Source organism: Rhodnius prolixus, unplaced genomic scaffold (genome assembly GCF_049639745.1).
Source record: "Rhodnius prolixus isolate KJV_2025 unplaced genomic scaffold, Rpr scaffold_7, whole genome shotgun sequence".
Classification (NCBI taxonomy): domain Eukaryota; kingdom Metazoa; phylum Arthropoda; class Insecta; order Hemiptera; family Reduviidae; genus Rhodnius; species Rhodnius prolixus.
Window position 1 is genome coordinate 4,993,267 of NW_027411582.1, and position 12,072 is coordinate 5,005,338.

The following is a 12,072-nucleotide window of genomic DNA, read 5'->3' on the forward strand; positions in this document are numbered from 1 at the left end:
ACTTTTTGTATTTTATGTATTTTTTAAATTCTAAAGGGAACAGGTGTGCTTGGAACGTAGAATCTTTTCATTTCTTTTTTTTTTTTTTATTTATAGATTGACAAAAATAAACAAATTAATAAATAGGTTACATGTGAAGCGGTAAAAAAATAAGCTAACAGCGAGTGTAAGATAGTCCTGTATAAGTCTAGTAAGACGCAAACAGGGTTAAATATGAGTGTAGGTTGAACCTATATAAGTCTAGTGAGTTTCTAACGTGGTTAAATGTGAGTGTAAGATAAATCTATATATGTTTAGTGAGTCGCCAACATTCTTAAATGTGAGTGTAAATTGTTCTATATAAGCCTAGTGAGTCGTCAACATGGTTAAATAAGAGTATGAGACACTTCTATATAAGTTTAGTTCGTCAGAATTTGCCACCAGGTAGCAAATTCTCTTCTGTACGACTTGAGTATTGGAGGGGGGTAGGTCGCTCTGTCCCTCCAAACATATGTTATCTAGTCTAGTCTAACATTCATCACCTCTCTTCCAAAGAATCATGAGTGAAGGAGATGTTGTCGCTTCAACGGTTCATATTATTTTTAATAGATTCCTAACCAAATTAGAGAGAATACTCACACTGGATTGATGTTTTACGTCTTTTTCACTTGGGCTTCCATTGATGAACAGTTTTGCAAACAGTCCTCTGCTAGCAGTCCTCTGCTCTGGGAATCCCCAGTATTTAATCCTGAAAATCAACATTATTTATTGTAATTCAAATAATTTAAATGTATACTGAGTTTTACCTAGTATTAAGAAGCACGAGAAAAACATATATAACAATTTATGTATATTATAAATTAAATAAACACTATGATTAATCTAAAGAATTGATCTTTTTTTAACAAACCTTTAAAAACCTAAATCTTCTATCTGTTTGTCACTAATTTAGCCGTGAATCGCGATTACGTTTTACTAAACGATAAACTTGACTACAATACTGACAATTTTCTTATTACAGAAATGAAATTTGCAAATAAAAGCTTAAAATATTAAAAGACATTGCTGTCTAAAAATAGATAGGTAGAAATGAAGTGGTGAAAATAGGTAGAAATTTGACACTAAGGGTACGCTACACCAAATAAGTTGCCCCATAAACTAAAGTATGTCACGTATGTAAAAAATGTTTAATGAACTTTAAGCGGGGAAATAAAACAAAGGAATTTACTCGGAGTAACCTTCAAGATCGATTAAAAGCCACCACAATCTAAAAACTTAATCAAACTTCAAAAATAACATTCATAACTTAGTTTAGTCGATGCACCAATGAGCTACACTAACGAATTCTGATGAGAGCATACACGAATTCTCGTCACTTCAATATTATACATGATAAGTATTATAGAATCTACGAACATTCTCAAAACAATAAAATAAAATCGGGAAAAAAGAATTTCTCTAGATAGAAGATAAAAGATTTTGAGGTCATTATGAATGCTAAAATCAATGCGAACCGAAGAGCATTTACTATTACCCAAAGGAATTTAGTTGGGGAGAGTGAATTCTTTGGCAATTGGAAAGGTAGTAAGTGCCCCATGATTTCTGTCAAAGTACAGATTTCTCATCAATCCAGCTGATATAGCGGTCTTTTATTTATTACAGAGAGTTTTTGGTTTTTATCAATTTTTCGAGAGATGTTTCAATACATGCTCTAGATCATATTAATATAATGAAAGTACATTGTTTACAGGAAATCGTAAATGCTATTCAAGAAAAAATAGACAAATCAGATTCAGTAAATTTGTAGTTAGATGGCCAAAAGGAGCCATTTAACTAAATATCAATATTTGAATTTTCCCTTATTGATTTTCATCACACACGAAACTTGACGATTCGTAAAACATTTATCGAAAACAAATATATCCGTTTAAAACTGAATAACATTCTACTTGATCGTAACACCTTGTAATTATAATAGACAATAAAAAGTAATTGAATTGTAACGAGTGCTTGGTGGATATTAAAGTAAAAATGAAAAATTAAAGGGCCAAGTGTCAAAGATAAGCAAAATACCTTATGAAGCCGATACAAAAGGAAAGTTCTTGTTCACATAACACTTGCTCCAATAAGTACTTCTCATTCTACTCCTGCTTGAAGGCACTACTACCCTCTTCATTCTTGTTACGAAATACAGAGCTAGTAACTTCTTATCAGTCAGTCCTATCTATCTATCTATAGAAATCACTATAATGTGTTTCGATATATATAACACCTTTTTTTTCAAGTCCTAAAATTTATTATATATACACATTGTCGTCTTATTTCTTCTTACACTGGCTACAATATACGGAGTACAACAAAAACATGAAACGATTCTCCCAAAATACATAAACAATTGTATATAATACGTACATAGTTACTTAATATCATTAAATACGTTAAGTTAATGGTTCCTTTTTATTAAATCTATATCTGTTGATTTAATGACTTCTCAGTTATACTAATGTAGGTAATATAAGTAGTGAATTTCATGTTCAGGTTTAATTCGTTCTACAAGCGAATTAAGCTTATCGTACTCATCTTCCTCATCTTGTGGTTTTCGTTATTTCACTTCGATATAGAACTAACACTTCTCGAACTTCACCATTTACAGGTCTTCGAAAAGGCTTAAGAATTTATAATCTGATGAGGATCAGGTAACGTCCGCAGTACATAATAATATTTGTAATTTTGTCCGTAGCAGGATGTATTTTTATATCCCTTATCGCTTTCGGACTTTCATCTATCTCAGAGGTAGGATTACCGAATTAATATGAGACTTCGACTTCTCTAATGTTCTTTGGCCGAACTATACTTATTGACTGAGCAGACTGACTAAGGGAGGTTACGTGATGTTATCCAAAATATTAACTAATTGTCTAAACATTTGTAAAAATTATGAATTAAAATAATTAAAATCTAGTACATGTTTAAAGATTAATGTTTTTTTTTCTAACTCTGTGCGAGTAATATTTTAGAACTGAAAATTTAGAAATGTATTTTATGCGGGGAGGGGAAATGAAATTTAAAATATGGCATTTTCACTGCGAAATAATTATTGTTAAATAAAATATGGATGAATATGTAAGTCAAATCATTTCAAACATCCGAAATGTCTAATATCTTTAATTTTTATTCTAATTACCTTGGAACGCTCCGGTTTCTGTATTTATTTGATAGTAATTATTAAGACCAGGGCTAGATTGTGCAAAGTAGGTCGATTTATTTTAAAAACCTGTAGTAAAAACGATTAGAAAAGGTGAACATTACTTATAATTTCATTAGAATACTCATGTTTCCGAATAAGGCAGTTAAAAATAAGGGCAATGCTAGATTCTATACGCTAGGTCACTCTATTTATAGAAACAAAAAAGAAAAACCTTTGGAAAAAGAGGATCTTTTCATCTAACTTTACAGTAATGATGCTGCTTCTGGATTTAATAGTCAACCCTAAAGCCAATGCTAGATTGTTCTAATTAGGTCGATCTATTTCGAAAAACAAGAAGTAAAAACAGTTGGGAAAGGGAGAATATTTCTCTTAATTTTCCCTAGAACACTTATGTTTCCGCGTTTGACAGTTAATATTAAGACCAAGGCTAGATTGTGCAAGCTAGGTCAATCTATTTCTAGAAACAAAAAAGAAAAACCTTTGGAAAAAGAGGATCTTTTCATCTAACTTTACAGTAATGATGCTGCTTCTGGATTTAATAGTCAACCCTAAAGCCAATGCTAGATTGTTCTAATTAGGTCGATCTATTTCGAAAAACAAGAAGTAAAAACAGTTGGGAAAGGGAGAATATTTCTCTTAATTTTCCCTAGAACACTTATGTTTCCGCGTTTGACAGTTAATATTAAGACCAAGGCTAGATTGTGCAAGCTAGGTCAATCTATTTCTAGAAACAAAAAAGAAAAACCTTTGGAAAAACTGGATTAGCAGTCTTCCTGTGGACAATTTCTCCTATATTCAATGGTATTTACTTCTTGTGTTTCGAAATTGATCGACGCAATATGCACAATCTAGCATTAGCCTTAATATTAACTATTAAATACAGGAGCAGCATCATTCCTGTAGCATTTCCTCATTATTAACCATCGTATACAGTGACTACAGCAACTCAGTGAAATTGGGATAAAAGTTCAATTTTTTCAATTGTTTTTACATTCTTTTTTTCAAAAATGATAGGCTTTACAATTATAATCTAGCATTGGTCTTAATACTAACTATCAAATAAGCAAAATTAGACGACAATTTTGACTTTTCCTATAGCTTTTTACCTCTTACTTTTAAAAAAAGATCGTATCTACATGTACATTTTACCACTGGCCTTAATAGTGACAATCAAATACAAAACAGGAGTGTTAAAAGTAGAAGACTCTTTCCACTTTTCCCAAAGGTTTTCTTTTTTATTCCTTCCACTCTCGCAGCTATTTCTAACCTTTTTTTCAGGTTTTCCTTTTTATTTTTTTTTAATTAAACGCTTTTTAACAATAAATCTGTGCAAACATGATAATAAAACAGTTTTTTTTTTTAGATGAAAAGGAGAATAAATAATTTGAAATTGAAATTTATTTATTGCTTTTAAAATACAATTTTACAGCAAGAGTTCAGTTATTATACAGTAATAAAAAATAAAAACAAGAATAAAATAAACGAATAAGAATTAATAATATGCGTTTCTTTTCCTTTTTTTTTTTGATAAAACAAAGTTATTTATCCATCATAAATATACATAAATACATTTATTTAAACTAAATTTTCCTTCTTTTTTTTTTCGTAGTTTAACTTAAGAACAGAAATATTTCATAACATTGTTGATATTATAGATTAATAGATTACATATTAGATAGAAAACAGTTCGAAGTGCAGACATAAATCACTTTTAAAGAAAAAAATAAATTCCAACTTATTACCCACATAAACACAGATAACAAATTTACTTATTTTTTCATTATTTATTAATTATAATTATTATTTGCTTGTAACCACTGTTTTAGTTTATTTCTTATTTCCAAACATTTTTTAACATAATTATATAAATTGATAACTAAATCCATATTGGAACAATTTAATATACTTTCAAGAAAGTCAAGTTCTGTTTCATTAGTTAACAATGTAAATTTACTAAAATATTTTGCTCTATACGCATCAAAGGTCTTACAATCTAGCAAGAAGTGTGTAATTGAATCCGGTGAACTATTACAAAGCGCGCACTGGGTTTCAGGTCTGAATTCATAATTTTTATCTTTTATTATTATTCTGGGGAACTTATCACTTGCTAAACGGATTTGAGAAATTACTCTTACACATTTAATTGGCGCATTCACCAAAAGATAAGACTGTTTACAATTATAATTACTAATAAATCGAATATAATTATTAAATCTAGCGTTGTAGAGTTTTTCAATGTCCTTACAAGAGAGATACAATTTAAAAGCATTAATTAAGCCACTTCTGTTTCTAATTAATTCACTGTAATCTTGTGACTCCCAGAGATTTATTGCACCAATTTTTTCCAATGACAATTTTAAATATATGCACCAATTAAAAGGAATCTGCTTAGAATTTATTAACTTTAATAGCCTGTTAAAACATAATTTCGGAATGCGATCGTTTTCCATTTTGAGTAGAACTATCCACCATCCGATCATCCTTTTAAAGATAAAGAAATCTAAGTGAATTCTACTGACTTCATGTCGCAGCAAGGCATCGGGAGTCGATTTTGGAAGTAAAAGGAGAGACTTAAAATACTTTACTTGTACTTTTTCCAAAATATCTGAAAAGGAGAATAAATAAGATTCTTTTTATATTTATAATTTTTTCTATACAGCAAACAAATTAAACATTTTATTAAAAACAAAGAACATGCAATTAGAAGTAAAAATTCTAACATTACATTGTGAAAACGTGCATATTACATATAGTAAGTAAATAATACTTGTTTTATTAATTGTTCTTTCACAAAAATTTGTAAGAATAGATTATTTACGTCTATTTCACTTGGGCATCTATTGATAACCAGTTTTGCAGGCAGTACTCCAGTATCAGAGGTATTTAATCTGAAAATCAACATTATGTACAATCAACAATATTTATGTACTTAAAATAATTAGTTTTTACTGAGTTTAGCTTGATTTAAGAACCTAGAGAAAAAAGAAACTGATTATGTATTCATAAAAATTAAATAAATGTGAATAAATGAAAGTTTAAATAATTTTTTAAAGAACCCAACCCTTTCTTTCAAAGAAAATGAAATATATTAAATTTTCAGACGATATTGGTGAAGAACATTTAATAAATAAAGCAAATTATTACTGTTGCAACATGATAAAGAGAATATTTGGACAACACAGAACGACCATTTTACCCCACTGCCTTGCCAGACAGTTGTTTAGTTAGGAGGTTATTTAAGATTTATTTTAATACTGTCAAAGTACAAGTCCATGCTACCTTGCGGTAAGCACTGGAACTAGTTCCTATGTAATTACATCTTTCTAGTTTAAGCTGATGTCGCTAGATAGCATTGACATGACCCTAATAGTCTCACTTTTTTCCATTCACAATTTTAAACTAGGAACAGAATGAATAGAATTTCTAATTAGGTTGCCCAATTTCTTTAATTTAAATATAAGGACTTCAATTTCTGGTTTATTCTTTGACTAAAATAGAGCAAATTCAAAGAAGTTACAGAATTCCTAAACGATTGAACTGGTATTTTTCAATCAAATTAAAACCTTACAAGGGAAAGATTTAATACATCTGATAAAAAGTTTTATCTATTCAAGATAATGTACAAATCAAACTAAAGCTTACCAGAAAAATAGCCCAAGAAGATAGTTTGGTTTGATTTCCCTAGAATGATGAAATGGGTTGCGAAACACCTCAACTTTTGTGGATGCTGGATTTAAAGGATGGTCCTAAAGAAAGACGAACGAAGATATTTTTATTAAAAATAATAAAAAATACATTAAAATTCACTAAAGTATACCTATTCAATCACAAGTTAATAGCAATATTCAATATTGTAAAATTATTATTAATATAGTTTCTATTGCAGCAACAATGCCTCAACGAATAAACGAATTAAATTTGACCAAGAATTGAAATAATCTCTCCTTGAAAAGTAAGTCTTTTTGAAACAATTAAACCATTTCTCATTCAATAACTCATTAAACATGGGTTATAATAGCGGAAGAAAACACGCCCTATCTGCCTATTTGAGATACTTGACTTAATTGTTGCAAAAAGTTCAGTTTTGAAGATGTAAAAAGACCAATCACACTACTAAAACTGTCTGGAAGGACAGTTGCATAAGAGTTGTATAATTAAACTTCTAAATGTGCAATCTGTACAACACTAATCTTTGTGACTTAATAATTCACTTCAGTTCACCAATTTGATCACTAAAAAGCCCTAAGATGATAGAGAATCATTAAAAGTGTAAGCACATCCACTTTTTTTTAAGAAACGTACATAAATGTAAGTTCATGTACCTTCAGCAAAGTTTGAATTTAGGCAAATCATTACACTTACTAGGTATCTAATCTATTACTGTATACTTTATTATCTTTAGATAATACGACATAATATCTTAACTGAGAAACAACATGCTGTAAGCTGAAAACATGTACTTACTATTGCTGTAGGAGTTAAAATGTAATACTCAGCATAAAATGTCATCAATGTTATCAACCCAGCCATTTGTTTGAATTGAACTAGTTCAGAATTACCATTAGAATGTCGAAAGAACGCTGAGAACAAAAATAAAAATTATATAAACTATTATTTATACAATATAATTTATTTAATTGAAATTTACAAATATTTAGAAAAAAATCAATATTCAATAAGTTAGAATTTAAATCTACCGCTGCGAACCTTGCAAAATCAGAGGTCCATAATTCTAGGACGTTTATAAACTTTACATTTTTCATTTAAATTTCATGGAGATTACTCTCCCCTTTAAATGAGAGAAATTTGGAAGTTCGTAATTCCCAAATACATAATCGTAATTAGCAATTTACATTAATAAAGACGACCAAAAAGTATTAACATATTACGAACTAAATCTACCTACTTATGACCGTTGAAATATTTTTATGAAACAAAATAATGAAGACTAAAATCAACTTTTTAAAATTACATGCGTACACTTAAAATGCATCTATTATCAACTGTCTTGGAAACATGTCAATTTCATAAATAATTCTGATCACATTAACTCGTAATGAAAAATAATAGTATACACATAAAATGTTGCTTACCTGCAAGAAGTCCTTAAAGCAGTGATGATGCAAAAACAAGTTTTTTAATTTCTCAGGAAGTTATCGCTTAATGCAAATAGATAATTCAATTTAGTTTTCTAAGGTATGTAAAGTTTTCACTGACTTAGTTACAGCAGCATCAACTTAATACTATCAATCATAAATAAAGTAACATCAATTTATGAGGTAATCAGTGAATTTTAAACATGGTCATTTTTTTAGGGGAAAACGTCTTTTTAAAATACTGACGATATAAAATGTTTATCAACGTTGGTGAAGAACATTTAATAAATAAAGCAAATTATTACTGTTCCTAAATGATAAAGAGAATATTGGGTGAAAACCGAATTACCTTTTTACCCCACTGGCTTACCAGTTCAGTTACCATACAGTTGTTTAGTTGGGAGGTTATTTAATGTTTAATTTAATAGTGTCAAAGTACATGTCCATGCTACCTAGCGGTAATCACTAGAACTAGTTCTTATGTAATTCCATCTTTTTAGTACAAGCCATTGCCGCTAGATGACATTAGCATGATCTTAATACGTCTACTTTTTTCCATGCCTAATTTTAAAGTAAGAACAGAATGTACATAATTTCTAATTAGGCTGCCCAATTTCTTTAATTTAAATATAAGGACTTCAATTTCTGATTTATTCTTTGATATAAATAGAGCAAATACCAAAATAATATACTTATAAATTCCACACTAATAATAATAATAATAATAATAATAAATTGTTTATTAATCTTTAAATTATAAAATTTACATAATGAAAAAAAATAAACCTTAAACAGACAAAGTGCATGGACATAGTCCATCTGCAGAGTTGCACTAATTATGAGTCATACAATCTATTGGATTTCACAAAATACATTATAAAAAATAAAATGTAAAATTAATACAAATTATAAATTCTGTTTGAACAAAAATAGTGAAGAAAGAGAATTAAAATAAAAATACTCTTTTTTACATACACATACCCAATTAATAATTGAATTGTTGGATTAACATTTTTCTATAATTACCAGCTGAACGAATAAATTTATTTAACAATAGCCAATCTTTTCCATTTAATTGATCTATTAGTTCTGCAATGCTTAATTCTACTTTGCCAAAACACCTGGCTCTAAATTCCCTCATAATTGGGCAAACCGCTATAAAGTGATAAACATTCTCCACAGCCCCCAAATTACACATGGAACAGTAATGCTGTGCCTCAGTACGCGTTATGTTGTAATTTAATTTAAGAAGCTGCCCTCTTGCTTTAAAAATATTATTCATTAGATAAAAATTATTGTCATCAGATATATAATGCTTATCCAAACTTAATTTAAGCTCTTTGTACAGAGAGTGAAAGGTTGAATGGAAAGCTTTTTTTAGACATTCTTCTTTAAACTCTTGATTTATTTTCTCAAACAATCCATTCAACGAATCGACCCCATCTTTCCCAGTAATATATTTGTCAAAGTCAAAATTAAATTTAGCAAAAAGAGAAGAGCAAGCAAGCATCATACCAATAGATTTTCTTCTTGACGATTTCTTTCACAAGCAATTTAGGCAGCCTTTGGTCCGGCAGTGACAGAACGCTTTTAATATACTTTAAAAACATTTTCAAGGTAAACAAAAACATAGGCTCAGCTCCTGTTTCTAAATAAATGATGTAGTGGGGTGTATTTTTAGGAAGAAAAAATATTTTTTTTACAAAGAAAGTATATAACCTCTCTACCGAATCGTATCGCTGGAAACCCCAAATTTGTGCGCCGTAGCATATAATCACTCTGGCGACCGCTCGAAATACCTCATGTTTAGTGGAAAATGGGACATCATAACTTTTCAGTAAACGGCCATAACTTACATTCAAGGCAAATTTAGCTACTGACAATTTTTCCCGAAAATGGTGGCTAAAGGTTAATTTTGGGGTCATATACATGCCTAAATATTTATAAATTCGAACATTTTCAATTTTTATCCCCTTAAAAGACCAACGCTCATTTTTTGCCTGTCTTCCACCGTTCTTGAACACAATAACCTTGGATTTCTCTAAATTCAAATTCAGTTTCCATTGATCACAGTAGGCGCTCATTCTGTTTATCATAGACTGCAATATGGATGGATGATCCGCCATCACGACAATATCATCCGCATACAAAAGGCAACGGATATTTACCCCTGCAACTCGCACACCTCCCTCTAAAACATCATAAATATCATTTAAAAAAGTACATAATTTCTAATTAGGCTGCCCAATTTCTTTAATTTAAATATAAGGACTTCAATTTCTGATTTATTCTTTGATATAAATAGAGCAAATACCAAAATAATATACTTATAAATTCCACACTATGTATAATAGAATTTCTATCAACTTACCAACCAATCTTATGAAACTATTTTAATAATTATGGAACAATAATATTGGTACAACAAACGAGGAAAATTCTTAATAAATCTCCATAAGATGTATTGATATTTCACTATTTACAAGTAATATAACTAAAATTTCCATTAGTAAATCAATAAAAACTTACTATTTTTATAATAAGAAGTTGAAGATGAGTAAAAAGTTGTCAACAAATCTAACGTTCCTCAGCCATGCTAATCCATTGTATCCGTCAATCAACACTAAGACTTCAATTTTCTGCAATTATTTTTTGCTAATATGAAAATACATTAAAGGTGATAATAGATTAGCTCAAAGGTGAGTTCGTGCTTTCAAACACAGCTGTCAAACTTTTATCGGATAGAAATATCACTTACTACTTACTAAAAACTTCACTCAGCTCGATACCGAAAATTTAAGTTTTACTCTTAATTTTGTCTTACCATTACTACAGGAAGACTTTGCAATTTTTTCTAGAACAAAGCGTCTCAACCTATCTTTTAGATTATTAAATTGAGCGTTTTACATTTATTTATATTTTAAATATGTCCAATATTCAATCAAAATAAATTAAATTCGTATAATAATCAAAATAACGTTAATATAACGCATAATAATCAAAGTTAATAAAAAATAACGTTATTATACTAAAAGTAAAATTACAATGTTAGCAACAAGGAAATTCATGTAATAGTATGAGGATTTAACATTTTTCAATTTTTTCTGAAACTCTACAAACAAAACTAGCCCACCTAATGAGTATAATGTACGCTTGGCATAAAATTAAAATGTTAGCAACCGAGCACAAGGAAATTCATGTAATAGTATTGAGGATTTAGCATTTTTCCATTTTTTCTGAAACTCTACACACAAAACTAGCCCACCTAATGAGTATAATATACGCTTGGCATAAAATTACCATGTTAGCAACCGAGTACAAGGAAATTCATGTAATAGTATTGAGGATTTAGCATTTTTCCTGAAACTCTACATGCAATACTAGCCGACCTAAAGAGTATAATATACGCTTGGCGTAAAGTTACAATGTTAGCAACCGAGCACAAGGAGCGTAGCTGGCAATAATTTTTTTGCTAGGTAATTTAAGTTTCGATCATAAAAAGTAAACGGGAAATTTAAGTCAAAAGTGGACATCAATACAGAAAAAAGTTGAAAAAATTTAAACCCGCTTGCTGTAGAAATAACTTGACGAGATATTATGAGGAGTAGTTGCCCAGGGTGAACCTCGGAGTAGGTAGAGATCAGATTTCGCTCCCCAAAAATTATCTACCGATTATCGGAATAACAATAAGATATAGGGATATCTTTTCTTATTAATGCAATGTAGAAATTTAAAATCTAGATATGGTCTTTAAAAATTGAGAAGTTTTAAGATTTGCAGTATCGAAGT

General features: G+C 29.5%; 1 long non-coding RNA gene across 4 annotated transcripts; it reads right to left on the reverse strand.

The window, feature by feature from the left end:
- Positions 1-3,852: 3,852 nt before the first annotated feature.
- On the reverse strand, positions 3,853-11,979 carry LOC141446819 (uncharacterized). Of its 4 annotated transcripts, XR_012453901.1 has the most exons (7): positions 10,813-11,979; positions 8,633-10,474; positions 8,281-8,430; positions 7,652-7,767; positions 6,830-6,933; positions 6,006-6,075; positions 3,860-5,792 (listed from the first exon to the last, which is right to left on the reverse strand). It is a non-coding gene; the product is annotated as an uncharacterized lncRNA (long non-coding RNA). The 4 variants fall into 4 exon arrangements; XR_012453903.1 differs by having other exon boundaries at positions 3,853-5,792; positions 5,913-6,075; positions 8,281-10,474; XR_012453902.1 differs by having other exon boundaries at positions 3,855-5,792; positions 5,955-6,075; positions 8,281-10,474.
- Positions 11,980-12,072: the final 93 nt, after the last annotated feature.